The sequence below is a fragment of the Symphalangus syndactylus genome, chromosome 13, assembly GCF_028878055.3.
Source record: "Symphalangus syndactylus isolate Jambi chromosome 13, NHGRI_mSymSyn1-v2.1_pri, whole genome shotgun sequence".
NCBI lineage: Eukaryota > Metazoa > Chordata > Mammalia > Primates > Hylobatidae > Symphalangus > Symphalangus syndactylus.
The window spans coordinates 107913671-107934402 of NC_072435.2; the positions used below are offsets into that span (position 1 = coordinate 107913671).

The 20732-nt window shown below is 44.4% G+C and overlaps 1 protein-coding gene and 1 pseudogene across 12 annotated transcripts in view; both read right to left on the reverse strand.

The window, feature by feature from the left end:
• HECTD4 (HECT domain E3 ubiquitin protein ligase 4) overlaps nt 1–20732 on the reverse strand; it is a 234325-nt gene that overhangs the window by 126315 nt on the left and 87278 nt on the right. The gene's annotated exons all lie outside the window — the stretch shown is intronic.
• Nucleotides 15262–19400, reverse strand: LOC129460032 (large ribosomal subunit protein eL8-like; annotated as a pseudogene).

Below are 20732 nucleotides of genomic sequence, written 5' to 3' on the forward strand. Positions count from 1 at the left end.
ACACATCCACCTCTTACTTCATTGTCTTACCCCAACTCTCCTACTAGATTAACTTCTAGCAAGCATAGCTCTATTTACGTCACACAATTCTAAATATACTCCTTCAAAAGCATCCAAGATAAAAATCAATCACTTTAAGCTTGGCCTTCAAAAGCATTACCCAAACTGGCCCTATGAGAAAATCAATAGATACCTTAAAAACAAACAAAACACTATATTATTGTATTTGAGTACTTTGAAAATACTGCAAAGAAAAACTGATAAAGCACCTGTGTGATACAAGTAGGGCTGAAATTTGCTGCAAAATGGTAAATCTGCTGGAAATCCCTACTTCAGCAAAGGCACTCTTCAGGGTAAGAAGCTGCTGATTTAGGAAGAGAAGAAGAGCTGGGAGGAGTGAGAAGCAGCCCAGGCTTCCTTCCTGGCAACCACTCTGGTCCAAGTCAACATCATCTCAAGAGAGATTATTAGACCAGCCTCCCAACCTGTCTTCCCACTTCCACAGGCACCCCAATGGTTTACTCTCTGCATAGCCAGTGATCTTTTAAAAATGTAAATAAAGCCAGGCACAGTGGCTCACACCTGTAATCCCAGCACTTTGGGAGGCCAAGAAGGGAAGATCACTTGAGCCCAGGAGTTTGAGACCAGCCTGGGCAACATAGCTTGAGACCAACCTGTCTCAAACACACACACACACATACACACACAAAAAATTATCCAAGGGCAGTGGCACACGCCTGTAGTCCCCACTACAAGGGAGACTGAGGCGGGAGGATTGAATGAGCCCAGGAAGGGAAGGCTGCAGTGAACCATGATTGCACCACTGCACTCCAGCCTGGGCAACAGAGGGAGATCCTGTCCCACCCCGCCCCACCAAAAAAAAAGGTAAAACCATGTCTTCCCTCATTTAAAACCCTGCAGTGGTTTTCCAACACACTTATGATAAAATCCAAATTACCGACAGGGCCTCACAAGGGCCAATGTCTGCTGACCTCCTCAGCACCATCTGCCTCAACTCAACCCTCTCTCACTACATTTTTAGCCACACTCGCCTTCTGTCACACCTCCAAAATACCATGCTTCCTCCTAATGCTGGGCCTTGGTACCTGCTGTTCCCTCTTGTGCTACCCATCCGCTGCAGTTTGCCTGGAACTGCAGGTTTTAGCACTGAAAGTTCCATGTCATGAGCAATCCCTCAGTCTCAAGCAAACTGGGATAGTTGGTCACCCGTCTGTCAGGATGGATGGCTTCTTATCATTCAGGTCTCAGCTCAAATGTCTTTCCTTAGAAAGGCCTTATGTGGTCTCGATCTCCTGACCTCGTGATCCGCCCGCCTCGGCCTCCCAAAGTGCTGGGATTACAAGCGTGAGCCACCGTGCCCTGGCATGAACCCGGGAGGCGGAGCTTGCAGTGAGCCGAGATCGCGCCACTGCACTTCCAGCCTGGGCGACACAGCAAGACTCTGTCTCAAGACAAAAAAAAAAAAAAAGAAAGGCCTTATGTGCCCCGCAAGCTAAAGGAGCTCCCCATCTCCACCCCGTGCACTCCCTCTCACATTATCCTGTTTAATTTTCTCCCCAGCATTTATCACTAGCTGAAATTATTTTGTTCTTGCTGTTTACTTCCGTATTGTCCCACTTCCCATACTCTAATACAAGCTCCACGAAAACAAAAGCTTATTTACTGGGCTACCCAGATACGGCAGTATAGTATAGGCCCTCAATTAATACAGAATGAAGGAAGGGTAGCTTAGTCATCTGGATCATAACTGGAAGGAAATAATAAACCATTAGGGAGAAGAGGGGAAGACACTTAGTGTATCCATTACTACATTGACAATATCTTTAAGAAGTAATATAAGGAGAGAAAAATAGCAATAAAATTGTCACTAATAAAATTTTAAAACTGCAGTTTATATAGAGCACATGGGGGCAGAAGACCTCTCAGAACAAAACAGAAGTGAGGATATTTTTTCAAAAGAGGCTTGAAAAGGTAAAAAAGAGTTATAGGCTGGGTGCAGTGACTCCCAGCTGGATTACGCCTGTAATCCTAGAAGGTAGAGGCAGAGGCAGGAGAACAGCTTGAGCCCAGGAGTTAGAGACCATAGTGAGACCCCATTCTCTAAAAAAAAGAAAAAAAGAGTTATAGAAGATTCTCAAGCAGGAATGTGTCCAGAGTAGAAGTAGCCAAATCAGGCAGAAAGATTACATGCCTCAGCTATTTTGTAGTCTTAAAGACCAGAATTGTGTTCTAGAGTTTCAGAAGGCCTGTTGCTCCATGTGGGTAGACTGTCACATTGGTGGCCCCTAATGAATGATGCATCCTTGTATTCATGCCCTTGTATAGTTCCCGTCCAAGTCTGGACTTAGTCATATGACTTTTTTTTTTTTTTTTTTTTCCACATTAGAAAGCAAGTTGCTGGCCAGGCACGGTGGCTCATGCCTGTAATCCCAGCACTTTGGGAGGCCGAAGCAGGTGGATCACTTGAGGCCAGGAGTTCAAGACCAGCCTGGCCAACGTGGTGAAACCCCATCTCTACTAAAAATACAACATTAGCTAGGTGTGATGGTGTGCACCTATAATTCCAGTTACTGAGGCAGGAGAACTGCTTGAACCCAGGAGGCAAAGGTTGCAGTGAGCGGAGATCACACCTCTGCACTCCAGCCTAGGTGACAGAGCAAGACTCTGTCTCAAAAAAAGAAAAAAAAAAAAAAGATGCAGCAGGGGGCGGTGGCTCATGCCTGTAGTCCCAGCACTTTGGGAGGTTGAGGCAAGCGGATTGCTTCAGCCTAAGAGTTCAAGATCAGCCTGGGCAACATGGCAAAACTCAGTCTATAAAAAAAATATAAAAATTAGCCAGGCATGGTGGCATGAGCCTGTAGTCCCAGCTACTCAGGAGGCTGAGGTGGGAGGAATGCTTGAGCCCAGAGTGGGGAGTTTGCAGTGAGTGAGCAGAGATAGTAGCACCACTACACTCCAGCCTGGGCCATAGAGCAACACAATGTCTCAAAACAAGAAAGCATGATGCAAGCAGAGACTTGATATCCACTTGTCCTCTTGAAAAGCTCCTTCCTGAAAACCAGCTTCCATGATGTCGAGCTTCAGCATACATTACTGAATAATGGGGGCCAAGTGGAGAGAGGCCCTAGAGGATGACAGGCCATCTTCAGTGGCACAGCCCAAGCTAAGCTCCCAGTTGAATGAAGCTGCAGATGTGACTTCAGCTTCACCATGCAGAGCAGAAGAACCACCCAGCTGAGCCCCATCAACCTATACATCATTGTTACCTGAAGTTACTTAGCTTGGGGATTGTTCATTGAGTAAAAGTAAATAACTGAAATACTCTAAAAGCCAGAGAAATTCTGTGATCCAAATGTTAGAGGTCATTTTATATTAATAATAGTTTGTTAGTTAAGCAGGATAATCTTGACATTCCATTTTGTCACACCATATTCCTAAATATATCTCTTCTCTTCTCTTTCTTTTCTTCTTGAGACAGGGTCTTGGTGTGTCACCCAAGCTGGAGTGCAGTGGCACAATCATGGCTCACTGCAGCCTTGACCTTCAGGGCTCAAGTGATCCTCCCACTTCATGCTACTTACTAGCTGAGACTACAGGTGTGAACCACCACATCTGGCTAATTAAAAAAATTTTTTTTGTAGAAACGGGGTCTCACCATGTTGCCCAGGCTGGCCTAAATATATTTCTATAGTCTGCATTTTGTAACAATTAGTTATCTAATTCCATGCTTAGTTAACAAGGTATCATTTTGAGAGGTAAGCATGGCTAGTTAGATTCTGCTCTCTGATCTTAGTCGTTTCAACCCATTAGTTTTCCCTGAGTCTTAGGTACCAAGAGATCTATCTGGTATAATAGATCAAACTGAGCTGATTGTTTTATGAAAAATGACATAATGGAGGAATACAGATGGTGTTCCAAGAATTTTTTTAATGTTTAGGTTTTTTTTTTCTAATGATAAAACTAATATATGGTTACTCTTGGAAATCTGGGGGGAAGAAAGAAAACTATAAATAAGAAAAGCTACCATTATTCTTTGCTTGTTTGTTTTTTGAGACAGAGTCTCACTCTGTCAGCCAGGCTGGAGTGCAGTGGCACGATCTCAGCTCATTGCAACCTCTATCTCCCGGGCTCAAGCAATTCTCCTCCCTCAACCTCCCGAGTATCTGGGATTACAGGTGTGTGCCACCACGCCCAGCTAATTTTTGTATTTTTAGTAGAGACAGGGTTTCACCATGTTGGCCAGGCTGGTCTCCAACTCCTGACCTCAGGTAATCCTCCCGCTTCGGCGTCCCAAAGTGCTGGGATTACAGGAATGAGCCACCGCGCCCGGCCTATTCTTTCTTTTTAAAGGGATAATCAGTTAATGTTTTAAGTTCTAGCATTTAAAGAAATCAGGCCAGGCACAGTGGCTCATGTCTTTAATCCCAGCACTTTGAGAGGCCGAGGCTGGTGGATTGCTTGAGCTCAGGAGTTTGAGACCAACCTGGGCAACATGGAAACCCCATCTATACAAAACGTACCAAAATTAGCCCAGCAAGGTGGTGTGTGCCTGTGGTCCCAGCTACTTGGGAGGCTAGGTGAGAGGATCAGTTGAGCCCGGGCGGTTGAGGCTACAGTAAGCCGTGATCATACCACTGCACTCCAGCCTGAGTGACAGAGAGCTAGTCTCAAAAAAAATCATCAATCAATCATAGGCTCTAGAAAATAATTTTTTAAATTAGCTGGGCATGGTGGCAGGCGCCTGTGGTCCCAGCTGTGAGGGAGGCGGAGGTGAGAAGATCACTTGAGCCTGCAAGGTTCTAGGCTGCAGTGAAATGTGATCACACCATTCCACTCCAGCCTGGGCAAAAGAGCAACACCCTGTCTCAAAAAATAATAATAATAAATAAAATATAATAAAGAAATCAGGCTGGACGTGGTGGCTCACGCCTGTAATCACAACACTTTGGGAGGCTGAGGAGGGCAGATCATCTGAGGTCGGGAGTTTGAGACCAGCCTGACCAACATGGAGAAACCCTGCCTCTACTAAAAATACAAAAATTAGCTGGGCATGGTGGTGTATGCCTGTAGTCCCAGCTACTCGGGAGGCTGCGGCAGGGGAATCACTTGAACCTGGGAGGAGGAGGTTGCAGTGAGCTGAGATCACACCATTGCACACCAGCCTGAGCAACAATAGCGAAACTCCATCTCAAAAAAAAAAAAAAAAACAACAACAACAACAACAAAAAACAAATCACAGTTTTGGATGCTGCATGATACCACTGGGATCAATAAAAGGATTTGTCACCAATTTTTAAAAGAATATATCCCGCGGCCGGGCGCGGTGGCTCACGCTTGTAATCCCAGCACTTTGGGAGGCCGAGGCGGGCGGATCACGAGGTCAGGAGATCGAGACCACGGTGAAACACCGTCTCTACTAAAAATACAAAAAAAAAAAAAATTAGCCAGGCGTGGTGGCGGGCGCCTGTAGTCCCAGCTACTCGGAGAGGCTGAGGCAGGAGAATGGCGTGAACCTGGGAGGCGGAGCTTGCAGTGAGCCGAGATTGCGCCACTGCACTCCAACCTGGGCGACAGAGCAAGACTCCGTCTCAAAAAAAAAAAAAAAAAAAAAAAAAAGAATATGTCCCGATTCTGCTCACTTTTTTACCACCTCCATCATTACTTCACCCTCAGTCCAACACATCATTACCTTTCACCTGGTCTGTGGCAATAGCTTCCTACTAATCCCATTCTTGCCCCCTTCTCGCAAGGTGCATTCTTTTAAAAAATGTTTCATTACAAAATTTTTCTTAATACTAAAATATACACAAAAAGAACTAGTAATATCCGCTTACTATCACTCTAGATACAAGTTATCAAGATTTTGACATATTTGCTTCATCTCTCCCAGTCATTATGTCATTTCACCCCCACATATTTCAGTGTATATCACTACAAAATATAGATGTTTTCTTTAATAACTGTTACAATGTAATCACACTTATTATTAGCAATAATTCTTGATATCATCTAATATTGAATCCATAATTCAATTTCCCCAATTTTCTCAAAAATACTTTTTATAGGCCAGGTGCAGTGGCTCAAGTCTATAATCCTAGCACTTTGGGAGGCTGAGGTGGGAGGGTCACTTGAGCCCAGGAGTTCAAGGCCAACCTGGGCAGCATAGTGAGACCTCCCATCTTTAAAAAAAAAAAGAAAAAAGAGCCAGGCGTGGTGGCTCACATCTGTAATCTCAGCACTTTGCGAGGCCGAGGCAGGCGGATCATGAGGTCAGGAGATCGAGACCATCCTGGTTAACACAGTGAAACCCTGTCTCTACTAAAAATACAAAAAATTAGCCAGGCGTGCTGGCGGGCACCTGTAGTCCCAGCTACTTGGGAGGCTGAGGCAGGAGAATGGTGTGAACCAGGGAGGCGGAGCTTGCAGTGAGCCAAGATTGCGCCACTGCACTCTAGCCTGGGTGACAGAGTGAGACTCCATCTCAAAAAAAAAAAAAAGAAAAAGAAAAAAGAAAAAAAATACTTTTTACAGTTGGCAGTTGGTTTGTTTGATTCAGGAACCAAACAAGATGCAACCCACACATTATATACATTTGGTTTGTCTCTTTAAGTCTCTTCTGGCTTTATTCTTTATCCCAAACCTACAATGAACCTTTAAAACAAGATCCCATCACTTTCCTGCTCAACAATTTCCAGGAGTCTCCCATCTCACTTAGAATAAAATCCCGATACCTTGCAAGGCCCTAAAAGATATGGCCCTGGCTACCTCTCCAACTTCATCTCTCATTACTCACTCTCATCACTCCACTTGAGACACACAGACTTGTTGTTCTTCCTCAACATGCCAACCTCATGCCTATCTCAGGGGCCTCTGCACATGCCATTTCCTGTCTGTAATGCTCTTCTGCCACATCTTTACATGTCTCATTCCTTTATTTTGTTCAGGTGTCAATGCAAATACCACCTCCTCAGAGAAGTTCCCCTGATCATTACCTAGAATAGTCCCACACCAAACACACACTAAATCATTTCTCTATTGCTTTACTTCATCTTCCTTTATAATACTTACCAATGCTTGAAACTGTGCTTCTGTCTCCTCCACTAGAATGTAAGCTCCATGAGGACAGAGATCTCACTGTCTTTTCTATACTGTATCACCAGCTCCTAGGATACTACCTGGCATGTAGAAGGCCCTTTGTAATGTAGGAGATGAATGAATATGTGAAGACATAGCTATCCAAACTTGAGGCTACTGCATGAAGTGCCCAGGACTTACATCGGTAAGGCTGGATGAGAAGCTTCCATTTGTATACAGTCGATTAGGATCACAAGCATGCCACAAAATAAAAATGCCGGGAAAAAAATCTTTCGGCCACGCGCAGTGGCTCACGCCTGTAATCCCAGCACTTTGGGAGACCGAGGTGGGCAGATCACAAGGTCAGGAATTTGAGACCAGCCTGGCCAACATAGTGAAACCCCGTCTATACTAAAAATACAAAAATTTAGCCAGGGGTGGTGGCGGGCACCTGTAATCTCAGCTACTAGGGAGGCTGAGGCAGGAGAATTGCTTGAACCCAGGAGGCAGAGGTTGCAGTGAGCCGAGATCACACCATTGTACTCCAGGCCGGGCAACAGTGTGAGACTCCATGTAAAAAATAAAAAAGTAAAAAAATATTTCATGAGGGATGTTATTGAGCGGATTCAAATATCGAATGAGGGCCAGATGCAGTGGCTCATGCCTATAATCTCAGCAGTTTGGGAGGCCGAGGTGGGTGATCACTTGAGGTCAGGAGTTCGAGACCAGCCTGACCAACATGGTGAAACTCCATCTCTACTAAAAATACAAAAATTAGCTGGGTTGGTGGTGGCGCCTGTAATCCCAGCTACTCAGGAGGCTGAGGCAGGAGAATCGCTTGAACCTGGGAGGCAGAGGTTGCGGTGAGCCAAGATCGCACCATTGCACTCCAGCCTGGGCAACAGGGCAAGACTCCGTCTCAAAAAAAAAAAAAAAATTAGCTGGGCATGGTGGTGGTGGCTTGTGCCTGTAATCTCAGCCACTCAGGAGGCTGAAGCAGGAGGATTTATTGAACCCGGGAGACAGAGGTTGCAGTGAGCCGAGATCGTGCCACTGTATTCCAGCCTGGGCGACAGAACAAGATTCCATCTCAAAATCTATCAATCAATCAATCAATCTTGCTTTAAAGTAGAATTTTACTTCAATAATAGAGCAAGGTACAGAAGAATGTATATCATAAATCACCATTTGTGTACAAAACAGAAAAGGAAAAACAACATAAACACATGCATTTGTTTGTATGTGCTCTGTCCGTGGAAGGATACAGAAGAAAATACTAACCTCACTTGCCTCTGAAGAGGGAAACTGGGCTAGGAAGCAGGGTAGGTGAGAGACTTTTGTACCTTCTGAGTTGTATAACTATGTGAGTATCATGCTAAAAATATTTTTAATTAAAACAACATAGCTATTACTAAGCTTGAAGAGAAAGTTATCAGTACTCAGTTTTCTTTCTTTTTTTGTGGGGGGGGAGGCAGGGTCTCACTCTGTCACCCAGGCTGGAGTGCAGTGGTGCAATCATAGCTCACTACAGCCTTGACCTTCTGGGCTCAAGCAATCCCCCTGCCTCAGACCCCTAAGTAGCTGGGACTACAGTCGTGCACCACCACACCTGGGTAATTTTTTTTATTTTTTGGAGAGATGAGGTTTCACTTTGTTGCTCAAACTGGTCTTTTTTTTTCTTTTCTTACAGGCCATGCCAATCTTTTCAGTATCATTCCAATTTTGATGTCTGTGCTGCTGAAATGAGCACTTATCAATACTCCTAAGTATCGGAGTGAAATCATAATTCCCAGCAAATCTAATTCCTTCCAGTAATTATTATTAGCCACATCTATGTGACAAGTATCTCTATTATTTAGAAAGCAAGATTAATCATAACTCAGTAGAGAATTTCAGGGCTAGAACTCTATGAATCATTTCATCTAAAGCATTATTTCATAAAGTTTTTTGCCTGGTTTGGCCCAGCAAATCACAGGAGGTCTACGGCTAAGCCCTATCATTTGTGAATTTAGAAACAGGTACTTTTTAAAATCTATTCAATAACTTAAATTTTAAAAAATGAAATTAAAATATTTCCATGTCCCCACAGTCCATTCCATCATCCCCCTCCGATTTCTCTCCTGTTTTCACATCAAACCCCTGGAGAGAAAGATCTATTCTTTTCCATCTTATCCTCCCTACCTTACCCTCAACCAACTCCATCTGGCTGCCACTCCTATTGTTCCTCAAAACAGCTCTTGTTAGCACTGCAACGGCCTCCATATTATACATTCAAAAGGCCTCTTTCAGCCTGACCCTGACTTCTCCAGCAGAATTCAATCCTGTTAAACAAGTTCTCCTTTTTATAAAAAAATTCCTTTCTTAAAAGTTAATTTTTCTAAAAAGCCCATTGTTAAACTTTAAAAACATATGAAAAGATCAATGGTGGAAAGTAAGTCTTGCCCCAACCAGTTGTCTTCCCCAGGGAAACCAATGCTTCCAGTCTCTTGTGATGTTTAATTCATTAATTAATTCATTCATTTAGCAAATATTTGATAAGCATCTACTGTGTGCCAGGTACTATTCTAGCACCGGAGGGCGCGGTGGCTCATATCTACAACCACAGCACTTTGGGAAGCCAAGGCAGGCCGCACTACTTGAGTCCAGGAGTTCGAGGCTAGCAGGGGCAACACAGCGAAATCCCGTCTAAAAAAAAAAAAAGAGAGAGAGAGAGAGAGAAACAAAAATCCCTTCCCTGCTGGAGCTGACATTCTAAGCAGGGGAGACAATAAATAAGCAAATAAATGAGCAGTAAGAAGAAAACTAAAGCAGGGCAAAGAGGATAGGGAGGAACAGATTTTATTTTATACAAAATATTTCATATAGAATGGTCCTTTGTTTTATATAAAATATTTCATATAGAAAAGTCTTTCTGGTAAGGTGATTTTTTTTTAAGAGAGAGGGTCTTACTCTGTCACCCAGGCTGAAATGCAGTGGTGCAATCCTAGCTCACTACAGCCTTGGACGCCTGGACTGAAGTGATCCTTCTACCTCAGCAACTGGCTAATGTTAATTTTTTTTTTTTAGTAGAGACAGGGCCTCACTTCATTGCCCAGGCTCGTCTTGAACTCCTGGCTTCAAGTGATCCTCCTGCTTCAGCCTCCCAAAGTGCTGGGATTACAGGCATGAGCCACTGTACCTGGCCCTTTTTTTCTTTTTGTGAGACAGGGTCTGTCTCACTCCACTGCCCAGGCTGCAGTGCAGTGGTGTGATTGTACTTCTCTGCAGCCTTAAACTCCTGGGCTCAAGCAATCCTCCCACCTTAGCCCTCCAAATAGCTGGGACTACGGACATGCACCATTAAATCATGAGTTAACTCCCATTCACAATCACTTCAAAGAGAATAAAATACCTAGGAATCCAACTTACAAGGGATGTGAAGGACCTCTTCTAGGAGAACTACAAACCACTGCTCAATGAAATAAAAGAGGATACAAACAAATGGAAGAACATTCCATGCTCATGGGTTGGAAGAATCAATATCGTGAAAATGGCCATACTGCCCAAGGTAACTTATAGATTCAATGCCATCCCCATCAAGCTACCAATGACTTTCTTCACAGAATTGGAAAAAACTACTTTAAAGTTCATATGGAACCAAAAAAGAGCCCGCATCACCAAGTCAATCCTAAGCCAAAAGAACAAAGCTGGAGGCATCATGCTACCTGACTTCAAACTATACTACAAGGCTACAGTAACCAAAACAGCACGGTACTGGTATCAAAACAGAGACATAGATCAATGGAACAGAACAGAGCCCTCAGAAATAATGCCGCATATCTGCAACTATCTGATCTTTGACAAACCTGACAAAAACAAGAAATGGGGAAAGGATTCCCTATTTAATAAATGGTGCTGGGAAAACTGGCTAGCCATATGTAGAAAGCTGAAACTGGATCCCTTCCTTATACCTTATACAAAAATTAATTCAAGATGGATTAAAGACTTACATGTTAGACCTAAAATCATAAAAACTCTAGAAGAAAACCTAGGCAATACCATTCAGGACATAGGCACGGGCAAGGACTTCATGTCTAAAACACCAAAAGCAATGGCAACAAAAGCCAAAATTGACAAATGAGATCTAATTAAACTAAAGAGCTTCTGCACAGCAAAAGAAACTACCATCAGAGTGAACAGGCAACCTACAAAATGGGAGAAAATTTTCACAACCTACTCATCTGACAAAGGGCTAATATCCAGAATCTACAATGAACTCAAACAAATTTACAAGAAAAAAACAAACAACCCCATCAAAAAGTGGGCAAAGGACATGAACAGACACTTCTCAAAAGAAGACATTTATGCAGCCAAAAAACACATGAAAAAATGCTCATCATCACTGGCCATCATAGAAATGCAAATCAAAACCACAATGAGATACTATCTCACACCAGTTAGAATGGCTATCATTAAAAAGTCAGGAAGCAAGAGGTGCTGGAGAGGATGTGGAGAAATAGGAACACTTTTACACTGTTGGTGGGACTGTAAACTAGTTCAACCATTGTGGAAGTCAGTGTGGCGATTCCTCAGGGATCTCGAACTAGAAATACCATTTGACCCAGCCATCCCATTACTGGGTATATATCCAAAGGACTATAAATCATGCTGCTATAAAGGCACATGCACACGTATGTTTATTGCGGCACTATTCACAATAGCAAAGACTTGGAACCAACCCAAATGTCCAACAACGATAGACTGGATTAAGAAAATGTGGCACATATACACCATGGAATACTATGCAGCCATAAAAAATGATGAGTTCGTGTCCTTTGTAGGGACATGGATGAAACTGGAAACCATCATTCTCAGTAAACTATCGCAAGGACAAAAAACCAAACACCACATGTTCTCACTCATAGGTGGGAACTGAACAATGAGAACACATGGACACAGGAAGGGGAACATCACACTCCGGGGACTGTTGTGGGGTGGAGGGAGGGGGGAGGGACAGCATTAGGAGATACACCTAATGATAAATGACTAGTTAATGGGTGCAGCACACCAACATGGCACATGGATACATATGTGACAAACCTGCACATTTTGCACATGTACCCTAAAACTTAAAGTATAATAATAATAATAAAAATGTGAATTTTATAAAGAAAAAAATATATATATATGTAGTGATATGGTCTCACTCTGTTGCCCAGGCTGGTCTCAAAATCCTTGGCCTCAAGCTATCCTACCACCTTGTCCTCCCAAAGTTCTGGGATTACAGGTGTGAGCCACTGTGCCTGGCCTGATAAGGTGATATTTGAGCAGAGACATTCAAAAAGTGAGAGAAGCAGCCATGTGGTTATCTACAGTCCAGTATTCCAGCACAAGGGACAGAGGGGGAACATACTTGGTGTGTGTGAGTAACATGGAGGAAGCATGGCTAAGTAGCACAAACAAGAAGGTATGGTAGGTGTAGAGGGTGTAGGTGCAGTGGATGTAGTTTCAATGGATGTAGGTGCAGACAGTGGTAGGTACACAGCGTGTAGGTGCAGTGGATGTAGGTGCAGATGGTGTAAGTGCAGAGGGTGTAGGTACAGTGGATGTAGGTGCAGAGGGTGTAGGTGCAGCAAGTGGTAAGTGCAGAGGGTGTAGGTGCAGTGGATGTAGGTGCAGAGGGTGTAGGTGCAGTGGATGTAGGTGCAGATGGTGCAGGTGCAGAGGATATAGGTGCAGTGGATGTAGGTGCAGACGGTGTAGTGCAGAGGGTGTAGGTGCAGTGGATGTAGGTACAGATGGTGTAGGTGCAGAGGGTGTAGGTGCAGTGGATATAGGTGCAGAAGGTGTAGGTGCAGTGGATGTAGGTGCAGATGGTGTAGGTGCAGAGGGTGTAGGTGCAGTGGATGTAGGTGCAGATGGTGTAGGTGCAGAGGATGTAGATGCAGAAGGCATAGGTGCAGTGGATATAGGTGCATTGGATGTAGGTGCAAAGGGTGTAAGTACAGTGGATGTAGGTGCAGAGGGTGTAGGTGCAGCAAGTGGTAACTACAGAGGGTGTAGGTGCAGTGGATGTAGGTGCAGAAGGTGTAAGTGCAGTGGATGTAGGTGCAGATGGTGCAGGTGCAGAGGATATAGGTGCAGTGGATGTAGGTGCAGACGGTGTAGTGCAGAGGGTGTAGGTGCAGTGGATGTAGGAACAGATGGTGTAGGTGCAGAGGGTGTAGGTGCAGTGGATATAGGTGCAGAAGGTGTAGGTGCAGAGGGTGTAGGTGCAGTGGATATAGGTGCAGAAGGTGTAGGTGCAGAGGGTGTAGGTGCAGCAAGTGGTAACTACAGAGGGTGTAGGTGCAGTGGATGTAGGTGCAGATGGTGTAGGTGCAGAGGGTATAGGTGCAGTGGATGTAGGTGCAGTGGATGTAGGTGCAGATGGTGTAGGTGCAGAGGGTATAGGTGCAGTGGATGTAGGTGCAGTGGATGTAGGTGCAGATGGTGTAGGTGCAGAGGGTATAGGTGCAGTGGATGTAGGTGCAGAGGGTGTAGGTGCAGATGGTGTAGGTGCAGAGGGTGTAGGTGCAGTGGATGTAGGTGCAGAGGGTGTAGGTGCAGATGGTGTAGGTGCAGAGGGTATAGGTGCAGTGGATGTAGGTGCAGAGGGTGTAGGTGCAGATGGTGTAGGTGCAGAGGGTGTAGGTGCAGTGGATGTAGGTGCAGAAGGTGGAGATGCAGTGGATGTAGGTGCAGAGAGTGTAGGTGCAGAGCGTGTAGGTGCAGTGGTTATAGGTGCAGATGGTGTAGGTGTAGATGGTGTAGGTGTATGGATGTAGGTGCAGAGGGTGTAGGTGCTGTGGATGTAGGTGCAGAGGGTGTAGGTGCTGTGGATGTAGGTGCAGAGGGTGTAGGTGCAGTGGATGTAGATGCAGAAGGTGTAGGTGCAGAGGGTGTAGGTGCAGTGCATGTAGGTGCAGAGGGTGTAGATGCAGTGGATGTAAGTGCAGAAGGTGTAAGTGCGGCAAGTGGTAAGTGCAGAAGGTGTAGGTGCAGAGGGTGTAGGTGCAGTGGATGTAGGTGCAGAGGGTGTAAATGGAGCAAGTGGTAAGTGCAGAAGGTGTTTAAGTTCAGTGGATATAGGTGCAGAGGGTATAGGTGCAACAGGTGGTAGGTGCAGTGGATGGCAGTACAGAGGGTATAGGTGCAGTGGGGGCCCAATTATTCAGCACCTCTATAAAGTAATGGGATGGGATACATTTTGAAGATAGAGCAGACAGTATTTGCTGACTAGATATGGAATTTGGCAGGGGTAGGGGGAGAAGGCAGAGTCCAGAGTGACACCAAAGGTCTCTGGCCAGCACTGGAAAGACACAGATGCCATTATCTGAAATGGTAAAGATTTTGGAAGGAGCAAATTCTGAGCTAACCTCAGGAGTTTAGCTAGGGGCATATTTAGCTTGAGGTGACCATCAGATTTCCAACTGGAGAAGTCTAATATTCTGTGCACATACAAGCAAACAGCCACATCAATATGCACCTAGAGTTTTGGTAACAGGTTTTGGCTGAGAAGAAAATTTGAGCATCATCAACATATACAGGTGTTTGAGGCCACAAAACAAGAGGAGATCAACTAAGAAGTTAAGACAGTTGACAGAAGCAGACAGAGCAGAGAAGAGGTCCTACAGATAAGACTCAGAAGGAACAATCAGCAAGTAGAAGTATCATGGGGTGTTCATAGCCAAAGTGATCAACCATGTCAAATAATAGTAGACCACTGAATTCAGCAATGTGGGAGCCACTGGTGAACTTCAGAAGAACTGTTTGGTGGCATGATGAGGATACATCAAGAGCAATGGGTTCAAGAGAAAATGGAAGGAGAGGAGGCAAAGACAAGGAAAATAAATGCTTTCAAGAGTTTCACTGTAATGGGGAGCCAAAAAAATAGAGTGCCTTGAGGTGGGCACGAATCAGGAGAGTTGGTTTTGTTTTTTCAAGATGGGATATATTCTAACGTATCTGTATGCTGTGGTGGACAATCCACTGAGAGAGGAAAAGTTGTTAACACAGAAGAAAGAAAATTGCAGAAAAATTCTGTCCCCTAGCCCCTTTTATTACATAGCAGGTAGTGAATACACACAGTGTTCTGAGCCTAGCTTTCTGTACTAAACTGTATCTCATGGAAATTAATCTGCTTCATTCTAGGTAGATCTGCCTCGCACTTTTTTTAATTTTTAAAAAATTATATTAATTTTTTTTTTTTTTTTTTGTAGAGATGGGGTCTCACTATGTTGCATGTTGCCCAGGCTGGTCTCAACATTCCAGACTCAAGTGATCCTCCTGCCTCAAGCCTCCCAAAGTGCTTGGATTGGCCAGGCATGGTGGGTTACTCCTGTAATCCCAGCACTTTGGGAGGTCAAGCTGGGTGGATCACCTGAGGTCAGGAGTTCAAGACCAGCCTGGCCAACATGGTAAAACTCTGTCTCTCCTAAAAATACAAAAATTAGCCAGTGTGGTGGCGGGCGCCTGTAATCCCAGCTACTCAGGAGGCTGAGGCAGGAGAATCACTTGAACCTGGGAGGTGGAGGTTGCAGTCAGCCGAGATCACACCACTGCACTCCAGCCTGGGTGACAGAGTGAGACTCCATCTCAAAAAAAAAAAAAAAAAAAACCATAGTGCTGGGGTTACAGGCATGAGCTACCATGCCCGGCTGCCGTATACTTTTAATGGCTACACAGTGTTCCATTCTGTGAAAGCACCATAGGCAGCAAGCCAGATATCTATGTTTAGCTTCCCAAGTTAGTGTTTTAGGAAATTTGCTAAATTAGTGGCTGAGTGACACTTAAGAAGTTTCTCAATGATGAAAAATTTCAAACATATGCAAAAAAGAGAATAGTACAATGAACCTCCATGTACCTATGATTCAGATTCAACTATTGCCACACCTGTTTAACCTATCCTCCTATTTTTTGCTCACCTATTTTAAGGTGAATCCCAGACATCATACAATTCCATTTCTGAATATTCTGAATACTTCACTAAGCATCTTTAAAAATACAGACATATTCTTATATATTTCACCATCATACTTAAAAATTAGATTGTTCAGATGTGGGACCTCACATCTGTAATCCCAACACTTTGGGAGACTGAGGCAGGAGGATCCAATGAGCCCAGAGTTCAAGACCAGCCTGGACAACATGGAGAAACCTCCCACCCCCGTCTCTACAAAAAATACCAAAATTAGCCAGGCATAGTGGCACGTGCCTGTAGTCCCAGCTACTTGGGAAGCTGAGGTGGGAGGTTCACTTGAGCCCAGGAGTCTGAGGCTGCAGTGAGCCGAGATCTAGCCACTGCACTGCTGGCTGGGTGACAGAGAGACTCTGTCTCAAAAAACAAACAAACAAACAAAGTAAACTAAGACTAAGCCCCTTGGTTTCATCTAATATTCCTAATACTTTCATATTCAAATTATCTCCAAAAAGATTTTTTTAAATTGGTTTGTTTTATTCAGACTCTGAAAATTATTCAGAAGTTTTTCTTTTAATCTAGAGCAGGTTCCTTCCTCCCCAACTTTTTATTTCAAGCCACAGGCAGGGACTGTTTTTTAATTGTTCTATTTCCTCCAAGGCAGGTATCAGCTTTTGATTATATAACTATACGTCTAAATATACCTTTATGTTGTCTTCACAGTTGATTGACACTTTGGTTGAATATGTACTTCTAGGTTGAAAAACAATTTCTGGCAGGAGGCAGGGGAAGCTGAACTATTAAAAAGGAAGACCCAAGGCCAGGCACAGTGGCTCACGCCTGTAAGTCCAGCACTTTGGGAGGCCAAGGGGGTGGATCACTTGAGGTCAGGAGTTTGAGACCAGGCTGGCCAACAAGGTGAAACTCCATCTCTGCTAAAAATACAAAAATTAGCTGGGCATGATGGCCTGTAGTCCCAGCTGCTAGGGAAGCTGAAGCAGGAGAATCGCTTCAGCCTAAGAGGCGGAGGTTGCAGTGAGCCGAGATCATGCCACTGCACTCCAGCCTGGTTGACAGAGGAAGATTCCATCTCAAAAAAAAAAAAAAGAAAGAAAAAGAAAGAAACAAAAACAATTTCCCTCAGAATTCTGAAAGTACTGCTCCATTTTCGCATCCAGGAATGCTATTGGATAGCCTGGTGCTTTTCGAATTGCTCAACATTTGTATATTATTTTTTTACATTTCTGGAAGCTCTAGAATCCTCTTTTATCCTTGGTAACCTGAAATTTCATGATGGTGTGGGCATTTTGCATTCACTATGTCAGATACCTTTTAATCCAGATACCAACGTCCTTCAGTCTGAAGTCTTTCCTGTATTGTTTCTTTTTTCGTTCTGAGACAGGTTCTCACTCTGTCACTCAGGCTGGAATGCAGTGGTGCAATCATAGCTCACTGCAGTCTTGACCTCCAGGGCTCAAGCAATCCTCCTGCCTCAGCCTCCTGAGTACCTAAGACTACAGGAGTGTGCCATCATGCCTGCATAATCTAAAAAAAAATTTTGTAGAGGTGGCATCCCACTATGTTGCTCAGGCTGGTCTTTAACTTCTTGGTCCTACTAGCATTATAGGCATGAACTACTGCACCCAGGCTGTACTACTTCATTTTTTTTTTTTTTTTTTTTTTTGAGATGGAGTCTTGCTCTGTCACCCAGGCTAGAGTGCAGTGGCACGATCTCGGCTCATTGCAACCTCCGCCTCCCAGGTTCAAGGAATTCTCCTGCCTCAGCCTCCCGAGTAGCTGGGACTACAGGCGCCTGCCACCACACCCGGCTAATTTTTTTTATTTTTAGTAGAGACGGGGTTTCACCATCTTGGCCAGGCTGGTCTCGAACTCCTGACCTGTGATCCACCCACCTCGGCCTCCCAAAGTGCTGGGATTACAGGCGTGAGCCACCGCGCCCAGCCATACTTCTTTTTTTTGAGATGGAGTCTCGCCCTGTTGCCCGGGCTGGAGTGCAGTGGCGTGATCTCAGCTCCGCCTTGGTGGAACCTCCCAGGTTCAAACGATTCTCCTGCCTCAGCCTCCCTAGTAGCTGGGCTTTACAGGTGCCCACCACCATGCTCAGCTAATTTATGTATTTTTAGTAGGGACAGGGTTTCACGTTGGCCAGGCTGGTCTCGAACTCCTGACCTCATGATCTGCCCACCTCAGCCTCCCAAAGTGTTGGGATTATAGGTGTGAGCCACTGCACCCAGACCCCCGCCTGTATTATTTCTTAATCATGTCATCCTCTTTATTTTCTGTTCTCTTTCTGGAACTCCTATTAGCAAGATTTTAGATGGATGGCTCCACCACATCTTTTATCTTTTCTCTCATATTTACTGTTCTTTATCTACTCGTCCTTTCTGAAATATTTCTTAACTCTTTTACTAATTTTCAAATTTGGATAATCATAGTTTTAATTTTCTCTTTCCCTGATAATTCCTTTTTGAGGCATCCTGTCCAGTTTTACAATATGAATGCAATATCTTCACATATCTCACAGAGCAGTTAGTGCTTATGTGAAGTTTTACTCTATTTCTTCAGCTAGCTGTTTTTTTTTTAAGGAAAATTTGTATTATTTTCATTATTTTTATGTACAGAAAACTCAACAATATACATTTAACCCAGTTTAGTGGCAAGTTCTTTAGCCTTTGCCTTTTCGAGCTTGGCAATGCAAGCCACAGACTTTGGACCCAAGATATTGCCTCCCCAGTGACAGCACATCTCATCGTATCTGTCATTGTCATTGGTCCTGATAGCTTCCACCAGCTTAGCCAAAGCGCCTTTGTCTTCCAAGTTCACCTGTGTGAAGGCGACAGTGGTGCAGGTCTTCCGTGGACTAGACGGCCCAGTCTTGCCTTCCCCTTGATAATGCAGTAAGGGACCCCCATTTTACAACACAGGGCAGGCAAGAAGACAACCAGCTCAATGGAATCCACATCGTGTGCAATCACCACCAGCTGAGCTTTCTTTTTCTTCACCAAGGTGGTGATGGTGTTAACTCCTGCTCGAAGGGCAGCTGGTCTCTTAGTGGGGACGTCCCCTTTGCCAGCAGCTTTCTTCTCAGCCTGGGCCAACAGCCTCTGCTTCTTCTCTTGCTTTGTCTCTGGTCTGTACTTGTGAGCCACCTTACACAGTTGAGTAACCGTTTGGCGGTTCAGGGCCTGGGTGAACTGGTTAATGCAGGAGGCACTTTCAGCTGCTTATAGAGGATGGCTCTCTGCCGCTGCAACCTGACATAGCAGGCCATTTCACAAAGTAGGTGAGGTCTCTTTTGGGCTGGATGTCCTGTCCAATACCAAAATTCTTAGGCCTTTTCTCAAACAGGGAATTCACCACTTTCTTGGCCTCCCGCTTCTTCACAACAGCAGGGGCCGGAGCCACCTTCTTCCCCTTGGCCTTCTTTCCTTTCAGCGTCTTGGGCAGTGGGAGGCCAGTTAGCTGTTTTTTAACTTTTTCTCGTTTTTAATCTTCATATTAGAAGCTTTCCTCACTTTTCTAGTGATCCTTGGTAGTCTGCTCTTTTTGTTTAATTTTAGAACTTTTTATTAGGGAAAATTTTCAACATACACAAAAGAAAAAAGAATAGAACAATGAGCTTCCTATGTGCTGAACCCCTGGCTTCAATCATTAGCACTATTTTTTTTAACCCATTTGCCTCCCCTCCATGCACATATCTCTCCAAAGTTTGGAATTTTGTTTGTTTGGATTTTTATTTTGTCTGCTCTTTTTTTAACAGTTCAGCACTAATCAGGAATTCTGTGGACAGGGTTGAGTCTTGCTTGCTGGAAGACATCATTTGTGCGTGATTCACCAGGGAGGCAAGTCTTTTCCCTAGATGACCCCAACATCAGTATGAGAGGTCTTTTTTCCAGGGTCATTCAGTTTCTTCAGAAAATAACTAAGTCTTGGGCCTGGACAGCCAGCATCTGAATGCAAATGTGTGAACAGGAAGGGGGTCTGTAGGCCCTTATGTAAACTCACAGTCTACCACCTTGTCTCACAATGGCTCTGCACCACATCTGATGTCCCAGTTGCTAAGATGCTCTAAGGCTGGTGGGGTGAGTCATCTCTCTTCCTCTGGGTTTCCCCTAAACGTATACTTCGCTTTCTCCACACGGAAGTATGAGAAAGGACACTACACTCTCCATCTTATCTTCTAAAGTAGGGGGGTAAGAGATACTGCCTAGAGTTCATAAAGAAGAAATAAAGGTTTAACTGTAAATTACAAAGATAACTAAAAGAAAAACTAAAACAAACGAAATCAATATGCTAGGTGGAATCAGAAAAGAAAGAGGGAGGCCAGGTGTGGTGGCTCAGGCCTGTTATCCTAGCACTTTGGGAGGCCGAGGCATGCTGATCACTTGAGCTCAGGAGTTTGAAGCCAGCCCAAGCAACATGGTGAAACCCTGTCTCTGCAAAAAAACACAAAAATCAGCTGGGTGTGGTCATGCACGCCTAAGTCCCAGCTACTTGGGAGGCTGAAGTGGGAGGATCACCTGAGCCCAGGAGGTTGAGGCCACAGTGAGCCATGACTGTGCCACTGTATTCCAGCCTGGGTAATAGAGCGAGACCCTCTCTTTCTCTCTCTCAAAAAAAAAAAAAAAAAGGAAGGAAAAAAAGAAAAGAGGGAGAATTGAGACAAACCCTCATCTAT